This window comes from Montipora capricornis, chromosome 13, assembly GCF_036669925.1.
Source record: "Montipora capricornis isolate CH-2021 chromosome 13, ASM3666992v2, whole genome shotgun sequence".
Taxonomy (NCBI): domain Eukaryota; kingdom Metazoa; phylum Cnidaria; class Anthozoa; order Scleractinia; family Acroporidae; genus Montipora; species Montipora capricornis.
This window is the reverse complement of record NC_090895.1, coordinates 29677411-29696867: the sequence shown is the minus strand read 5'-3', so window position 1 is coordinate 29696867 and position 19457 is coordinate 29677411. Positions and strand designations below refer to the sequence as shown.

The 19457-nt window shown below is 39.5% G+C and overlaps 3 long non-coding RNA genes across 4 annotated transcripts; 1 reads left to right on the top strand and 2 right to left on the bottom strand.

The window, feature by feature from the left end:
- The first annotated feature begins 5761 nt into the window (after positions 1-5761).
- LOC138028659 (uncharacterized) lies at positions 5762-10073 on the top strand. Its single transcript, XR_011127705.1, has 5 exons — positions 5762-5825; positions 6816-6918; positions 7683-7822; positions 8729-8832; positions 9809-10073. It is a non-coding gene; the product is annotated as an uncharacterized lncRNA (long non-coding RNA).
- Positions 10074-10080: 7 nt separating this feature from the next.
- LOC138028658 (uncharacterized) lies at positions 10081-14294 on the bottom strand. Of its 2 annotated transcripts, none has more exons than XR_011127703.1 (3): positions 14212-14294; positions 11640-12029; positions 10081-10616 (listed from the first exon to the last, which is right to left on the bottom strand). It is a non-coding gene; the product is annotated as an uncharacterized lncRNA (long non-coding RNA). The 2 variants fall into 2 exon arrangements; XR_011127704.1 differs by lacking the exon at positions 11640-12029 and adding an exon at positions 11018-11143 and having other exon boundaries at positions 10179-10616; positions 14212-14291.
- A 2084-nt stretch (positions 14295-16378) lies between these two features.
- LOC138028388 (uncharacterized) lies at positions 16379-19396 on the bottom strand. The gene is made up of 4 exons (XR_011127655.1): positions 19371-19396; positions 19134-19214; positions 18187-18326; positions 16379-16566 (listed from the first exon to the last, which is right to left on the bottom strand). It is a non-coding gene; the product is annotated as an uncharacterized lncRNA (long non-coding RNA).
- Positions 19397-19457: the final 61 nt, after the last annotated feature.

The window sequence follows — 19457 nt, the reverse complement described above, 5'->3', positions numbered from 1 at the left end:
TGGTGGTGACCAAAAGAGAAGCGAACTGTGGAGAAGAGATTGTACAGCGCCTGCTCACTCCCCGTGCTAACATGAATGTACCAATCAGTGGCGCTTTTAATTGTTCTTCACGAAAACCAATGACCCAATGACAAGACACTTCGTCTAAGGGTTCCCCAGTGCTCTTCTCTCCCTCAGTCATGCGCAAAAGGGAAGAGTTCTGGGGTCGAGATTGCAAACTGCGGTAAAGACTTGTTTCCATCTCTCAAAGTGCCCTTGGACGTGAGGGGCCTGGAACAACGAAACTGAAACAACCCAAACCTATACAAAAATGCTAACCTTAGCCCTAAACATAATCTAAAGCATATTGTTTAGGCCTAAGGTTCGCATTTTTGTAAAGGTTTGGGCTGTTTCAGCTGTTGTACCCTTCACCCCCTACCGCCACCCCAGGCCCCTCACGTCCAAGGGCACTCTGAGCTTTACCGCAAACTACAGCTACAATAGCACTCTTCAATTGACGTCACGATCTAGCGCCCAAAGCATTGTGGGATTAATATGCGGTCAAAGACAAATACATTTTTGCGATGTTTGTCCTCATTTCAATCCCATAATCCTTTGCAATAATCCATTTTTATCAACTGTGGAAAATCATATTTGGAGTTCAGAACTCCTCTTTCCGGGTCTTCTCTTCCCGGGTCCGCAGTAATTGGCCTTAGCTGTTGCGGTATCCCTGTCCATGTATTTATTTGTATTTTCACTTTCTGTTATGTCATTGTATTCTTGTAGTGTTTGGACAAAGCTACTAAATTAAATTAAATTAAATTTGCACGCAGGCATAGGACCCGTGATTCGGAAATTGTCAGTCAAAGACAAAACTAAAGGTGTGCTAGTGGAAATTGAGAATCGACTTTTGACATTCTTATCTTCTGAGATAGATATTTTCCGTGTTTAGACACTTGATAAACAAACGCACTCTGGTCTTCACTGTCGACAAAATTAACGTCGTTGTTACGCTGATAGTATTAGGGCTTGTGCGCTCATTACAGCTTCATTAATTGTGTTTGTGTTAATTGCAATCAGAATTTTAAAAGTTACTTGCAAGATTTTAACAAGTGAACATAACTTCATGTTTATTTGGCATAAATTATTTTTTATGCAGCTTTTAAATAAAATTATCATCTTCGTTCCTGCCCTGACCGTTGGGAACGATTATCTGGGAACGAGTGATTGTTGCTAAGTAAAACTCGATATTTCCTGTAAGGAGTAGATGACACACGGTTCACTGACTGTTGATCAACAACTGTTGCACAATATGTTGAACTGTGTGCCATCAGCTTAAAGAGGCTCAAGTTAGTTTTAACACTGCAAGAAACTGTAGTATTTATAAGGGCTCAATCTACACGACTATACCACGAAACGAAAATGTTATGGTACGATATGAAGTACCAATAACTGCTTAAGAAGATGCACTCATTCATGTGATTGCAACAAAAGAGCCATCTAAAAACGTCCTATATTTGATCTTTTATTGTTTATATCTCAAAAACGAGGTCGGTTACCCCCATTATTAATTGCTGGAAAGTAATAAGCTGATTCATATAGCTACCTTTAATGTCAGAAAATTTTAAGGTGGCTCGGAATCAGCTCCAAAGTATTGTTTAACTTTGCAGAGAGTTTTACCGGAGCCTACGAATCACTTCCTTCAATAAAAGAATGGGGCCACCGACCTGGGGTTAAGGTTTTTAAAATATAGATGTTATTAAATTAGCGTGCGGTCCTTATTGGCAAAATATTGAGCCTGTTCGTCGTTTTAGTGTAGCGGTGAAGACAAAGGACTATAGATCTCGAGTAACGGTAAGTGCATAGTACAGTTCTTTGTTCTCTTACTATGTTGTAATGTTGAGACTGCATGGATAAATATCTGAATACAGAAACCGATAAGATGGTCCCAAACATTAAGAGAGTGTGTTGTGATGCGTAAGAAAGAGCTTGAGGGAAGGTACCTTTTTGGGGGGTTGAAAGCTGTTTATGGCTAGGTACAGTGCTTATACAACCTAGGTAGAATTTGACTTAGGTAAACACGTATTTAACCTGAGCTTGGATTTAACCGACAACGTATTCGCTGCTTCGTAACCGGGCCATCTTATTGCTCCGTATTGCAAAATTCGGACCGCTCAGAGAACCAATCAGAATTCTCCTTTTCATCTCGGACCGGTTTGCCAATATAATAAAGGTTGATTTTAGACAGCCTTCCTGTTGCTGTGGTGACAAATTACGTCACAACTATCAGTGCCTCTTGTTAAGCTATGAATGGTGTTTATATCATACCATAACATTGATGTTACTTGAAAGAATGTTGTACAGTAAGTCCTTTTAATAAGACACTCCCTTGAAATTGTCGAAACTGGCTTAAGCCACCTTAAGATTGATGATGATAATGACGACGATGATGATGATGATGATGATAATGATGATGATCATAACGATAATGGTAATGATGTTGACGATAATGATAATGATAACGATGATGATGATGGTGGTGATGATGATGATCAGGATGATGATGACGACAACGATGATGATGATAGTAATGATTGTGACGTTGATGATGATCATAACGATAATGATAATGATGATGATGATGATGATGATTACGATAATGATGATGATGATGATGATGATGACGTTCATGATGATAACAAAAATGATTGTGGTGATGATCACGATGATGATGACGACGATGATGATGATGTTGATGATAATAATAATAACGAGTTATTGCTTTGTTCACTTGTAAAGTGATCTCTCGTAAAGTTCGCGGACCGATCCGTTACCAAAACGCTAGACATCTTTTAGTTTGGGTTTATCGCGAACGGTGTGTGCATTTGTATGTGGCTTGAACGTTTCAGATGCCATATTCGTACTTACTTTCAACGACGCCATTTTCGTTCAGTGCACGTTGGCTTAATTTTCGTGCATGCGCTATAAAAAATGAATCAGCAATTGCACAACCATGCCGAGTATGCGCTTTGGTTTACTTTTGCGATTTATGAGTAAACGCATAATTCAACCTCTGGCGGTTGCCCTGTAAAACCCGAGTAACTAGGGGTGGTGAGCTGAGGAGACAACCCCATCCCAGAGAAAAACACAGTTTCTCAGTGATATTCTACACGAACCCGAGGCTATATAGGAAACTCTAGCCAAACCACGGTCACCATGACAGCCTTAGATTAAAAACCTATTTCTCTAGTGTGGTCAGGGAATGACATTGCAAATTCATGAGATCCTAAACAATGGCATGTCTTTGAAATGAAATCTTGACCATCTCATGTTTGGATGTTTTTAGACAGCTCTGAGGTCATCAAGGAAATATAGAGTGGATGCGACGAAGCAACTCAAACGTAACTTGACCTAGGACAAACAGTATTGGTAAGAGGCGGAACAAGGAAGATACTCTTTCAAATGATCGTTTAAGTGTCCTTTAAACTTTCGTAAGTGTGCCTAAGAACAAAAAGATCGTATGCATTCAATTCACAAGAAAACTGACATAAACCGACAACCGAAAGTCGATGAGAAGGTTATGGAAATTGGCTGCTCCTTAAAAAGATAATGGTTGCTAAGGAAGCTTTTTAGTCAAGGGCCCTGCAAAAAGGTTGCATGAATGGTTCTTTGAAGTAACTTTTTAAATGGAAATCTGATATCAATTCAATCAATGGGCGCATGCGCAAATAGTCCCAGTCATGTGCTGTGCGTTTTAGTGAAAACATGTAAAAACTCTCAGGAAACGAAAGGAAAAAGCGGTTTTTTTACCGGTTTGGAACCGTCCTATGATTTTTCGTAAAATGTTGCATGAAATTTCTATTTGGACAAAAAAGGGAATTGATATTTTGAAAAGTATCTCAAAGGAGGGCCTTATGACGTCATAGTTTTTTAGAAATAGATCTTTTTAAAATCCACGCTGCAGATTTTGTGTCAGAATGTTCTTATATGGTTGAGTTAAAAATTTGTGAAAAACATAGTTAACTCGCCGAGTTTTTAGGCATTTTCTGTTTTGGTCACGTGTTTATACAAATATGGTGGCGAGTCGAACCAGACAAAGAATGTTAAATAGAATACACTTGGCAAAAAAGTATAACTGTAGTTATGCTACAAAAACGACAGATTGAACAAAAAACTCCACCTTCAGGCACTCTACCGTAGCGTCTAACAACCCAACAAACACATTACAGACAAAAGACACCCTACACCCTAACAGGAATTGTTGCCTTTTAACCTAACCTCTCAACAGGCTACAGGTATTACCACCTCGCCACCTATTAACCTAACATCTCTACAGGCATTACCACCCTTTAACCCTACCCCTCCACAGGCTACAGGTATTACCACCTTACCACCTGGTAACCCTCCTCCCCCGCAGGCATTACCGCCTTTTCACCCTACCCATCAACGGGCTACAGGCATTACCGCCTTGTAACCCTACCCCTCTACAGGCTACAGGTATTACCACCTTACCACCTGTTAACACTCCCCCCTGCAGGCATTACCGCCTTTTCACTCTACCCCCCAACAGGCTACAGGCATTACCGCCTTGTAACCCGTCTTAACCTATGTTTGGCCCGATTATTATATAGCATCAAAGATTACTGCCGCGCACTTGTGGGATGAAAACCACCAGTACCAGTAAGCGATACTTTAGCTTAACGCGTGCGCAGTACGGTTTGGCGTTCATTTTTCTCACAAAATCTATTAATCCGTGTATTAAATACATTGACTTTATTACTCCTCCAATTTAAGTATAGCTAACAAACGGAATGCGTTGTGTTAATGCGCTGACAGTTCGAAACTTCTGAGCTAGTTAACCACAAGAGCGTCAGCTTATTTGATTAGTTACGAACTTTTAAAACAGAAACAGAACTTACGTCCACAAAACAGCCAATCAGTAGAAAGCCCATCAGTTTGGAGATCAACATTGTCCAGTTGAGGATGAGGAATGCGAAGGACGTCATAACAGATCCACTAGTCGCCCAATCCAAATCTCGGACTCAGATCACTGATGCGCCATATCCAGGCCCTTCTCAGTCTATAGGTGCCAAATAAGCGACAAAAAAGGAAAGAGGTCAAGATTGACCAAGCGTCTTAAATTAAAAATAACTGAGGAAAAAGGCTTCTTAATTCATACCTGCAAATTGTTAGATTGAACCTTCATAAACATTCTGAGACAGTCATTCTGATAAAGCTGCGTTAATTGATGAGATTAACAAGTAATGGAAGATTTACGGAAAGTGGAATTTGAAATATTATGCAATGGCATTTGAAGGCAAAATAGGTATTTGTAGACTTTATGCTTCGATTTATTGTGCACATAAACAAGTATCTGTTGTTCTCTTTAACGTTTAATATTCCTTGACAGGCTTTTCACTGTTCCAAGAGAGTTTGCGTCCACATTTCTATCTTTATTTCTCCAGAGTTTCAATAGACGAATAAATATGACAGACCGAGTGACCCACACTACAGTATTTTATCTTTTCTCCTGCCCTAACTATTATGGAAACGAAACACTATTTCTTTATTTGAAATTGTTTCTTGTTGGAATTATCTCTGAAATTAATGCCTGCGGTTTCAATTTTGGACGGATTACCGCCAACCACGTCCCATTTGTGGAGCATTTTTTCCTGTTTCTTTACTTTCAATTCTTGCTTTAGAACAAGAACTGCGGAACTGATTCAGCCTCCTCGACTGCTGTCTGGGTAGCGTCGTTCGCGGGGGAGGAACACGTGACAAAGCCCTTAGAACATCTTCGTGGGTGGCTACTGTCTGGGATACAAGGGCTACTCTTCAAAGAACAGGTTTGTAATCGGAAAAAAAGAAAACAAGAAAAAAGTCAAATGTTCATTGGGGTCCCCCATCCACGTTTTAACCCTGGAGAACAGGGCTTTAACTGAATTCATTGCTACACGAAAACACTGATGAATTATTGGCACGAGTTTTTAATTGTTACTAAAGTCAAGTCCAGTTGGCCGGGGTTTCTTTTTAGATGGGTGACCGCATTCCGTAACCCACTTTGTTGAGAGTTTTTTTCTTTTTTTTGGTTATGTTCAATTCTTGCTTCAAAACAACTTTTATTGTATTCTATAAGAAAAAATACTGCTAACTCTAACCCTCATTTCTTGGGGGGGGGGGGGGGGGATAGAAGAGCTACTTTTCAAAACACAGGTATGAAATCGGAAAAAAAGAGTACGGTAAATTAAGGCGGTCACCCATCCAAGTAATAAACCCAGTCAGTTAGGCTTAAGTTTAGTGACAAATGAATCGCACACGGGACTACAGTTTTTGTTACGAGCTTGTTGTTAGCAAGGAAGTAAAGCTCGTTGTGAGCGGCTACCAATTGGATGGGTGACCGATTGTCAATCCTACTTTGCAGAGGGTTTTTTTCGTGTCATCGTTTTTTTGGTTTGTTCAAATTTTGTCTTAGAACAATATGAGTAAGAGCGTTCTGACTCGTGAATTGCAAAGGATCAGCTACCCGCAGTGTTTGGGGCAATAAGAGCTACTGTTCAAAGAATGGGTATAAATGGGGAAAAAAGAGCACAGGAAAAATGGTCAACAAAACCGTGTGTTCTTTACGGTGTCCCATCCAAGTAGTAAACTCAGCCAACAACTCTTAACTTCAGAGATAAAAGAAATCCAGATGTCAAATTATTGCCACGCGCTTGTTTTTGTCTTTGAGGTTGAGCCCTGTTGGTTGCGGTTTTCATTTGGATGGGTGACCGCCTACCATATCCCCATTTCTTAAAAGTTGTTTTCTTGTTTTTTATTTTGCTCAATTCTTGTGTTAGGGAAATTTGCATTGTTTGGAGATCCAGGCACTACTCACCAGGTAACAGGAATGAAATCAATATGAAGACAGCAAACAATACGGACAACCATACAATCCAACTGGTAAACCTGGCCAATTAAAGTTAATTTCAGTTTCAAAATTAATCAACGCAGATATGTGTCCAAGATTGAGACATGATTCGTCGGAATTTTGGGTGTGGTCTGCCTCTGGCATCTTCTTGTATGCATGCCTCTGGATTGCAACATCTTTTCATTACTATTATTATTATTATTATTATTATTATTATTATTATTATTATTATAGCAGCAACTAGCGAGATTTTAGAACTTCAGTTTTACCATTACTATTATTGTTATTGTTATTCTTTTATTCCAGATTTCCGCTAATTTAAGGAACCATGAACAATAATTCTTCTTCCTCTTCTTCTTCTTCTTCTTCTTCTTCTTCTTCTTCTTATTATTATTATTATTATTATTATTATTAGACAGGGACATGTACGCTACAAAGCCCTCCAATGGAACATTTATTCTCGACACCAACGCATTTGATTACTGGTCACCTAATATATTTACAAATTTTTTTAATGATATTTGTTGGTCACATATAAATAAAAAGGTTTCAGTGAAATTTGGCTCATGCTAGCGATGCTATATATGCAGAAATTTTATTTTCGAGCTGAGGCTTACCCGGGAATAAGCGCCGCACCATATAAACAACAATGTGGTGACGTGACGACGTTTTTGGAAAACAAGTTATTGAAACGTCTGGGTATGATATCGAGTACTCAATCAAGAGAAACCACTGTTTGCGAGTCATTGTAAACTGGTTTCATATTCTTTCTTTGTTTATATTCTTGATGGTTTAGATCTCGTGTATCACAAAACGAAGGAAAATCCAAGTTCAATATCGCCATTTATCGATTTATAACCAACTGACACATGGTGGTCTCAAGAGGAACCTTACAGCTGGATTCTGGAAAGTTTTTTGGCACATTATATTATTAAGGTAAGAAGTAAAGCTTTGTAAACTGACCATGTAATCTACTGGCAAGTCTAGAGAATGCTCTATATTACAAGATTATCCATTGTGCATCTATTATGTAGTTCTATTGAATTTAGCCGCTTGTCCATTGTATCCTTCCTTTGTGATATCACTCTGGGTTTGGTGTAGGATGCTTTTACCGAAAGTCAAATGTTAACGTTTGTTCAATCAGGCAAATAATTACTCTAAAAAACACATGCGTGTTTAGATAAATAAAATATTCAAAGAAATTTCAAATTTATCAATGTTCAAGTTATTTTCATAACAAAGGAAGCATGCTAAATTTCGGTTGAATACTAATCAGCCACTATCAAAAATACCATAATACTCTTACTTTGTCCCTCCAAAATTTTGCATAAGCATTGTTTCCAGTTTCTCTTGGTATCATTATAAGTCCCAAGAGAAAATAAAAACAATGCTTATGCAAAATTTTCGCAGGGACAAACAAAGGGTATTATAGTGTTTTTGATATTGGCTAACGCCATTGCAAAAAAATCTGCAACTTCAATTCGGCTTACTTGCTATAATGTTTTAGTAAACAAACTCCGTTAATCGTTGCTTGGATAAATGCAATGTTTCGATTTTTATAACACATTACAAATAAACACCAAAATTAGCCGAGTAAAGAAAGGTGCAATTTATTGTGTGGCTGCAAAAAACAAAGATAAAACAATAGAAAGAAACAATGGGATGGGTTGTTAAGACAAAAGATGACACAATACAACGTAACAATGGGATGGCTTTTTAAACATTGCCGCATTATTATTCTCTTGATGTCCTCGTCTTTTGCTTATTCGCGTTATCTATTGCACTGCAAATTTAACACACATCTGCAAATTAACAAACATCTTTATTATTCTGTGTTTACAGATGCCCCGGCCGCAGGAAAGCAAGGTTTGTTAAGGCCTGCTAGCAGAACAAGCCGCGTTCAGTTCAGGAAATGCAGATATACAAAGTGTTGAATGCATCCGAAGGTAGCCGATCAATTTCTTTGTCATTTGTTAGATAGAAAAATTTGACCAATTAAATTGCTAGATTTAGATCACGTGGCCAAAATGAACCAATCAGAATGTTGTATCTAGGTCACGTGACCAATATTGACAATCAAAGCACTAGAATTCCGTTGCTCGATTAACTGATCAGCTATCAGCTGAAAAAGAGAAATTCTAGCGCTCTGATTGGTCAATTTTGGTCACGTGACCCGATTAACAAAAAGAAAACAAAAATTTTAGGTAAAAAACGACCACACAATAGTTTTGGAGATTTAGATCACGTGGCCAAAATGAACCAATCAGATTGCCGTATTTGGGTCACGTGACCAAAATTGACCAATCAGAGCACTAGAATTTCTTTCTCGACCAGCTGATCAGTTATCAGCGGAAGATGCAAAATTCTAGCGTTCTGATTGGTCAATTTTGGTCACGTGACCTGATTAAAAAAAAAAAAAAAACAATTTTCTTTAATGTCATTATCTTTCCAGTCTTCTCTCCTCTTACTTCCCACTATCAACTCCCTGACTACCATATCCTTGACTATCATCTTTCTCTCTAACCATGTTTCCATCACTACCATCTCCCGTTTATTTTCCCTCAGTTTTATCACTTACCTTTTTCGTCGTCCGTCTGTCTATCTATTCTATCTATTTACCTATCTTTCCACTGTTTCAGCCGTTACCTCGCTCTCACATACCTATCTGTCTCAACACCTTCCGTTTCCCGAGCTCGGATTCGAACCTGCGACCTCTCGCACCGTAGTCTGATACACTACCAACTGTGCCAACCAGACAACTCTGAAAGCTTAGGGTAAAATTATTCTATTTAGGTACTAAGTAGATTTCTAGCCCAGCTTTTAACAAAAAAAGATCGAAAATAGCTGCAGTTCTTGATATATTATTTAGGCTACAACACGTTTACCTGACTTAATCTGCGTCTGTTTTATTTTTTTTAACAGCAGCATAAGTGGAGTTCTTCCAAGCACATTGCAAGATATTGAGCCAAACTTAGAAAGACTGTAAATATCCTAACCTCGCGGGTCCTCGCGGGTCCTCGCGGGCCAACGCGTGCCAACGCGAGCCAACGCGAGCCAACGCTGCTCAACGCGAAGTGTTTTGAGATAACGTATTGCTGGTTTCTTCAGGGAAATGTAAACTATAATCGTAAAATGTTTATTCTATTTTTACTCGGCTTTTTTGAACAATAAAATAAATAAGACACAGGCTGGACTTCTTTTTTTAAATACTTTATTTCTCAGATGCTTGCATCTAACTTAATTGTAATTTTTTTTGTAAAATTATCATTAACGTGTGAAAATAAAAGTTAAATGGCTTGGGTTGCTCGAAGCATGGTTAGTGCTATGGAATACTCAAAGCGTGGAAAGGTTTATTGAACGGGACTACATTCAAGAGCCCAAGAAAAACCTTTACTTATCATAACGGCTGGAAGAACACCAACCAGAGTTCTTTCAATTGCGCGTGAAAAGCAAATTAATTATTCTCATCAATCCCGAGTAGCCATCAACCAACCAGAATTCAATACCATACGTGTAACTTGTTCAAAGCGTGGGAAAATGCGTCGTTGCTTCTCATTGGTTAGAAAGTGGCTGTAAAATTTTTAGTTAACCAACAAGCGAAGAATTCACAATTGCGAAGCTACTTTCGGCGCTTAATGTTAAACGTTCAAAGGATGCCGCGTTCTTTGTTCTTCTTTAAGTTTGGCCAGGAAGTGATTCTGTTTTCTCACGTGCGTCGAAGATGGACGACCTTTGAAACAAAAAGAGAACAATATGTACAAAGTAGTCTGGCTCTCGATACATTTAAAGACGCTAAATTGCCCAATGATATGCATAAATAGGTGCACTATACCAATTTAACGAAAAAAACATGCGAGTCAATCACTGGAGGAGGCCCAAGAGGTATCCAAAACTCTTATCTGACCCCGAAACCACTGTAGTTTCACCTGATTTCTTTTGCTCTTGATCTGATAAACGAAAATTGAGTGTGTGACGTAGAAATTTGTTTTGTCCCTTTGTGCTGTGAGAAAAATATTTCAGTCTCCGAGTGAGGAATCCGTATTGGTGTGGATAAGTGGGTCTCAAATCTCATTCATTAAAGCTGGGTATGAATGAGAGGAAACAAACAAAAGAGTCTAGAAAGTCACGCACTAGAATTACACTGGCCAGTTCCAGTGTGCTCACAGTGGATTGGATCGAGCATAGAGAGGAGGCTGATGCCGGGGACACATGGGGACGGAGAGGAACCTCGGTGTGGGATGTTTTCCCTGGAGGAACCTGGAGTGAAAAAAAAAAAACAAACAAACAAAAGACTAAGAGTCTAGAAAGTCAAGAGCTAGAATTAACCCTTTGATTAGTAACTAGCAAAATACGTCCAGCTTTATCCACGGTCCCATCTACCCCTCGTGACGTCATCACTTTTAACGGTCAGGAACAGCTTTGTCCACTAACTTGTGCAGTGAGAAGAGATCTTTTAAACTATACCAGAATGAGCACAATTCAGTCAAGGAAACTGGAGAAACGGCCAAAAAAACCATGTAACACTGACCTGAAAATCTCCATGAAAAGCTTGCTCCATTACCCACCTACCTTTCTGAGCACCTAATCTCTTCCCACCAAAATAAAGCCTACCAAATGCCCAGCAAGTTGAAAAAAAATGAGGAAAGGAAAGCGAAAAGAGAAGGAAATAAAGGAAACCAAAAATGAAAGTCGAAAGTGTTGTGCTACTTTAAACTTTGCTTTCTGCGCATGCCCGAACTTTGCAAGCACTTACTTTGCACCTGGCTGAAAAGGCCGCGGAGTGTACAACCTGGAAACGGGTTTGTAGGGAGATTTAGCTCTTAAACAGCACGACAGTGACCAAAAAACCCCTCAACTAGCTTCAAAACGTGTTTTTCGGCCAAATCTCCAGTAGCCAAAGGGTTGAACTGACCAGTTCCAGTGTGACCACAGTGGATTGGATCGAGCATGGAATGGAGGCTGATGCCCGGAAATCACCTTGGACGGAATTATTTCACTCGAGTCAGCCTCTACTCCATGTAAGTAGCAGTCCAACCGTGAGGATTTGGAACAGGCCTTGCTGGTTAACGAAGTTGATCCTCAAGCGAAGACACAGCTCAGCTTGAACCGACACTGTGATAGCACTCGGTCAACTTGACAGACTCTAAAGGGAAGAGCATTAGTGGGAAGTTCAAATGGTAGGACGCCAGAAACACTCTATAAATGACACCAAAACCACAAATTAAAAAGCTTTTTGGTTGAAATGAAATGCAGTACGATCTCCACATTCACAGGCAAACGCGATGACCACTAGATCACGGAACACCACGTGACAAATTGTCGGGAAAATCTGTGTGACCGGAAACGAGTTTTGTGTTTTGTTGCACGCAATAGGCCACTTTGGAAAATACCATAATACTTCTTATTTTGCATAAGCATTGTTTCAAGTTTCTCTTGGGACTTACAATGGTCCCAAGAGAAAACAAAAACAATGCTCATGCAAAATTTGGGGGGACAAACAAAGAGTATTATGGTATTTTCCTAAGTGGCCTATGCCACATCTTGTTATCGTATGACTCGGTAACACTTCTCACACTGGGCTAATTTTCTCCTCGTTATGTTAAGAAAAAGCATAAAACATTTTTAAATATCATCGTAGAAACTTGTAAAGCAGTTTTAAATGTAAACAACTATTCTATGATCGCACTTCACCCCGCCATGGAATGTGGACTTCGGACTACGGAATAAAAATTGAATATTGACCAAGATACTGAAACATAAGAAAACCACTGAAATACTGTGAACTTTAAAGGAAATTGGCTAAAAATCCTTCGAACAAAGTGTAGGCTACCCATAGCCATTTGTCCTTTTAAAAAGCGCATAAATAATTTCATAAAAACGAATCCAATTTGATTTCCTTAGGTGTGCCTGCAAATATTTCAACATACTTTCCTGTTAGAGTAACTTTGAGAATCTCTTATCAACTCCTTTAACCCTTCCCTACCCGAAAGTGATGGACCAGCATCCCATCCAGGGGGAGTAAAACTACTCCTAGTCGCTTCATGCTATAGAAACCGGGGATAAGCTTGGGGGTGTTGGGCCACTGGCTCGTAAGCAGAGTTTTACCTGAGAGTGAGAGACATAAATTTTTCTCTGGCTAATGCCATACAATAATACTATTTTATGCATTGAACGGGGGTGCTTTAGGTGTGAATGTGTTGACACCACCGATGACTAGTAGCTGTTAATAATAACAACATGACCACAAAAATTTCCTTGACTCTTGATGGCAAATGCTCTTGCAGCTGAGTCAATAGACCGAATGCATAAATGGCGGCCAAAAAAATATTCTTTTGTTTATGTGCTAATTAGCCTCACTAGCCTCGTTTGCATGGACAAAATACGAAAGGCTAGTGAGTCTAATTAGCACATAAACAAAAGATTATTTTTTTGGCCGCCATTTATGCATTTGGTCTATGACATTGAAGACTGCAAGACTCAGGTATACCCAGTTTTGTCCCAGATCAAGATAAATGTCACACCAACCTATAAATATGGGGTTTGTGCAAAATGTGTGTGCATTTAAATAAATTAACTAGAAACAGCTGAGTTTCAACCACAGCTCAAAAGAGTCGGAGCTCTGTTGCACAATTTTCAAGCAGAGTATCTTAAAATCACGTGACTTGGACCGGACATGGAAATGCTGCACAACCTTCATTGAAGTAAATCAAACTTGGATTCCCAGAATCCAAAACTGATCAAAATGATTGCTAAAGACTGGGTGTACACTGCTTGGTAAGTCTCCGTGGCTTAACCTTTGCTGTGGGGCCAATCCTTTCTCTGAATTTTGCTGTCCCTCCAATTATAAGTTAACAGGGGTTTCATGTCTTTTTTGAGTGATGTAGCAGCTTTCGTAACGTATAATGTGATTGGCTCGTTACCTTGGCCAAAAACAAAAGACTAAACAATTGAAACAATGAATTAGACATAAAAACATCAGAAGCTGCTTACAATACCAAACAATAGCTGGTTACGAGAACTGCTACTCTACTGTTTTTTGCCCCCCCCCCATCCCCTCCCCGTGAATGATGGTGTGCCATGAATGGCAGTGTCCCAAAGAAGACCCATTTATATGTTTCACACTTTTGATGAAGTCGATCTTATCTCAGTAAGTATTAAAGTGCTAAACCAATAGATTGATACACCTTCAATAAAGTCATTACAGATTAACTGCTTGATTAAACCTTCCCCTAAGCTTAATGCAAATACAAGGCGTTTAATACAGCTTATCTAATGAAATAAAGAGCATTGACTCATCCTTATAGGCTAAAGTGACTAGAACTTACCTTGAAAATGTCCCAGGACAAAAACCTTGACAACAAAAGCTGGTATTTACGACAAAACAAATATGGCGCCCCTTCTCAACAGCTGTTTCCATTCCCTCTCGTTTTCTTGGTACTCATTCTCCCTGAGAGACAACGCGTGCAACCACAGGCCACCCATGCGATTACCGTCCTCACAATGCGTTGCCCAGGCTACGTTTTTAGTCTCTCGTTGTTTTGAATCCAATAGTACTTTTTTTAAATTGCCGCCCGCAATTTATTTCCATATCTGATTGAGTTTTATTGCATTAGAAAAAAAAAGCACTTCATCCAAGAGAACGATCTTAAGGATTGCAAAGCTGCAGCCACACAAAGTTTAACGACAATGATGTAATGCCGCATATGTGCGAGAAACGCGTGAATCGCCTCGCACGCCCACCGTGTTAAGTCTTAGCCCCAATAACCGTTGAAGTCCCCGATATCGCTTCGAAAATTTGTGCTAACGTTCACGTAACTACTGGATAATAATTGGACGAGTAAAACCTTTATTGCAACAAAGTAGTCTTAACTTTTTTTGAGCAATTACTTTTAAAGGCAAGGAAGACTGGAGGAACTCTCTTGGGAATTAGGAGTTAACGAATCTGCTACACATTGTGAGTTTTTTAGTAAAGCGGTCAAACCAGCGCTATATTGGCCAACACGGATGACAATTCGTTCTCTTGGACGGTAGCAGCATTCCCTTTCTCTGGGCAGTTTTTCGCAAGTAATGAAAAGTAACGAAAGGTTAACAAGAAAACCAAAACTGTTTACAAAGAAAACGTACAATTTTATTACAAAATCTGATCATAAATCACACAACCAAACGTTACCTCATTCATCACATGGCGTTGAGAAAAATTTGTCAAGGTCAAACTGAGAATGACTTCAATCATATTGAATTACACAAACCGGGTCAGCAAAACAGGTTACTCAGCTTTTGATGTGGCCTGACCAAAAAGCGAAAGCGAGGCTAAATAACAGGATCTGAACTTGGTTGTATAAAAGGTGAATTAATAGAGCTGTCCACGAGATGAATCATTATCCAGCAGCGGATTTGCGCATATAAAAAAGAAAATTGACTAGACAGTGACGCGATCAAGGGATGACCCAACATAGTCTTTGAACTGCGGCATGAGGGCTCCTTCGATGTAACTTACAATGTATTTTTATGGTGCTTGCTCAATAGTCCATATTGGTAATCTCCGTATTGGACTGGAACTAGCTTGCAATGGAGGCTAATGCGGGCGAATATATTTAAAAGTATTTGCATTTGAAAAGGTTTTCCCCGCATTAGCCTCCACTGCAAGCTAGTTCCAGTCCAATACTGAGAATATGAATATGGCCTTTTTCGTTGAGACAAGATAAAGGCTCATTGTAACCTCACTAACGCTAAAAGGCCAGGTCTCTTAGCTGGAACTTATGAAATGGAAGCTGAGTGGTTCTTGGTTCCATGACGTCATGGCCGCCATGTTGGTGTCCCTTTAAACAAAGAATTCTGATTCAAACTTTTTCTTTCGTTTCGTTTGAAAAAAAAAAAGGTCGCTGATGATGTGATTGAAAACCCAGAATATACCATGTAAGCTGATCGTTTACTTTACACGCTCAATAGACTGTTTTACATCAACATCAACTGAAACTATAAAGATATTTACAAACAGGATATAAAGTGCATTCTTCATAAACTCATTTCGTTAAAAAATCCATTGTTGATGTTCTGAGCAAAAATCGCAATTAAACGTGACTCTTTAGCCTATGGTTCCATCGCGGGCAAATCGCTAATTCACTAATAAACTGAACGTTTTATCGCTACCTTTGTTCCCTAAACGTAAGCAAAAATATTCTCTCTCGGAAATGCATATATACCTAATTTTAACTCTACCACACATGAACCGTACGTCGAATGCCCCCGGGGGCGGCAATATCCCTGGGAGGTTGCAGTAAAACCCTTCGCGGTGTCAATTCAAGTTGAAGTCCCGAAGTTAAGAAACCAAGGCAAATTTCTCATCGTTATAACCCTCGAGCCAGTTCCCTTTTTCCGCCACATTAATTCATCTTAACAGAAAAACGAAGAAAACGAAAAAAACGTTGACCCTTTAAACAATAAATTAATAAATAAAACGACAGAAAAAAAAGACAGGACAAATAACGGGAGAGAAACTGCCTTGGATGGTGTTTTAACTCTTAGGTATCTTCTTTTCTTCATTGTTATTTCTCATCTTCTCTAAACGTTCTCCTTACTGTATATTCATATTATCTTTAGTAGCCGAAGTTCTTGAATGTTTTACTGAGCGTCATAAAGTATAACTGACCACTTGAACTTGAGCGAGAAGAGAAGAAAACCTGCCATACAAGAAAACAAGGCATTTGTTGGTTCTTATACTTTTTAAAATTCAAGTTGCTTTAAGAAGGAGGAGAAAATTTAACTCATATCCTAGGCTATTTCCGAGTTCATGTCTGCCTCGTCTTCATTAGTTTTTATTCATAGAGCGGTTTTGAAATGAGTTTCGTAAAACCCAAACCAAAGTAATTACTTTGGCCAATCCAAAAGGACGGAAACAATCCAGTAAACCAATCAAAACTCGAGGTAATTACACGAAGCCGACACAAAGTGCGGGAAAATGTGCACCCGCAAGCCACGATTGGTTTTGGTTTCACTTCTGATTGTTTGAAAAAGTGGCGCGAGAACTTTTAACCAATCACTGAGTGAAGTAATGCAAAAACAAAGTAATTTGCTAATTACTTTCGACACTCAATTGAGAACCGCTCTATGTCAAGTATAACTAATTGCCTTCACAAAAACTTCACACTTAAACTAGCTTTGAAGAACTCGGAAATGGCCCATTGTTTTGACCTTCGATTTATATCCTTGTCGAGAAACATACCATTGGTAATGGTAATGGTAATGGTAATGAATTTATATAGCGCATTTTCTATTAATATATTCAAATGCGCTTTACACAGCAAGGGATCTATGGGTGAGATCGGACATCGCCCCCCTGGCAGCCGCTATCAGTCCATTAGCGATCTCACCCAGCACATGAATGAATGAAACGAGTCCTGACCACAACACCGGGAGCTCCATGCCCTACTCTTTACGAATAGTGTGTGGGTTCTTTTACGTCCCACTGGGTTGTGAGCATTGAAAGGTTGTGAGACGGGGCCTACGGTTTATAGTCCTTATCCGAGAAGACTTGAAAGTCTAACCATTTGCAGATGTAATTACAAAGGCAGCACTTTCTCCTCAGTTATTTTAAGACCCTGAGTGTTGGTCCGGCCGGAGTCGAACTCACGACCTCCCGCATGAAAGCCCGATGCTCAATAAACTGAGCCACCGGTACATCATCTCATTAAAGCCCACGATTCTTCCCTTCTGATTAATTTTGAAATATGCGCAGCCCATTCTTGTAACCAATTACAACCAATACTGCTCCACATTTTCGAGGCACCGAAGGAAAGTCGGAAGCAGTAACTCAAACGGAAACATGATTGGTTCGTAAAAAGTTCATTAGAGCAGTTTTCAATTGAGTGTTGAAAGTAATTAGCGAATTGCTTTGGTTTTGCATTTACTTCACTCAGTGATTGGTTCAAAGTTCTCGCGCCGATTTTTAAACCAATCAGAAGTGAAACCAAAACCAATCTTGGCTTGCACGCGCACATTTTCCCGCGCTTTGTGTCGGCTACGTGTAATTACTTCGAGTTTTGATTGGTTTACTGGATTGTCTCCATCCTTTTGATTGGTTTTACAACAATCGATTGAGACTCGCTCTATATAATTAACACAGTTTAACAATTCTTTAGATCCATCGTCATACTTATTTACAACGGTTTACTTCTGAAGCAACCGTGCGAGAACAAATGACTGCTTCGCCACGAAAACAGAATTACGTAACACACGAAAAGGAAACAAACGAGAGGAACTCTCATTTTATGGTGTAAAGATCACAAATTATGTCAACCCACCTTTTCATTCCTCTCACACAGGAATCTAAAGGTCTGAGCTCTCTTATGCATGAACACTCCATCCAAAAGCCCTGTTTCGACTGAACGAACCTCGATGGCTTTTTCTCCCCAACCCATGATCTGCCCGGAGCCTATGTGAGCTGAAGTGAAAAAAAAAAAAACACAAGAGATTAACAGTCTTTAAGACCCAAACTAGACCAATCAACACTCTCAGACTTGAACTCTCTAAATAACAGTGTACAAACGCCCCCGTCGGACAAAATTGTACACTGACTTCTTCAGGAAAACTGTCTGCCCCTGGAAATACCAGTAAGTACCTAGGAAAGTCTTCTTTCTTATGGCTGTCTTTGCTTTCGTAGTCTCATACACAATAGGCCTTTTTAAGACATCACAACAGAGGCCCCACTTTAGGGGGGAAGGGCGGGGGGGGTTGGGGAGGGTTCTTAGTATCCCGTATCCCAAAAACCTCAGGGCTAAATATCCCGTTAATTTGTGTGGTTTGTATCCCTATAATGCCAGATATTATATTGCCAGTTGCTACCAGTTACCACTACCAGTTACTACTGCCAGTTACTACTGATGACGTCATTGTGCGCAATATGTTTGGGTACTAGATACTGTATCGGGTTAATTTTTCCCCTAAATATGGCTTTTCCCGATAACCCCTAATAGGACAGAACGCGAGCCGGAAACTCTGTTTCGTATTTGTCTGCCAATGGTACATCTTTGTTTCAGAAATCTCTATGGCAAGGCATTACCAAACCATTGATGTGGTTTGTTTAGTTTTCCGTGAAAATCCAAGGCCACCCGCCTGGTTTCGTGAGAGTAAGTCCGTGTCTCGTTTCTCCTTGGGCGAGTACCACCCAAACTGGGAAAGAAGTCCACTGTTACACCAAGTGGATTGAGAAAAGAAAATCCTTAAATGTTGAACTTGCTATCACACTCACCAATAGCGTAAGGCGTCTCTCCCCACTGCAAGACAGCATGTCTAACAAGATCCCCGTTCGTATTCACATATACGCCCTCATCTACAAACAAAACCGACTGAACTTTAAAAGAATGCAATATTTCAAATGGAGGTGGGCCAATGAATGATGAAGTAGTAATTGCACCCAAATGAAAGTCAGTACATCAATATGAATATTTTATTTGACGTCACACACAGCAGCTGAGAAAAGACTTACTGTTAAAACAAAGGAGAAGTTCCAATTCACTTGAGCATGTAGACAACAAAAACAAGAGCATTAATAACAGAGCAAACATCAAGGACA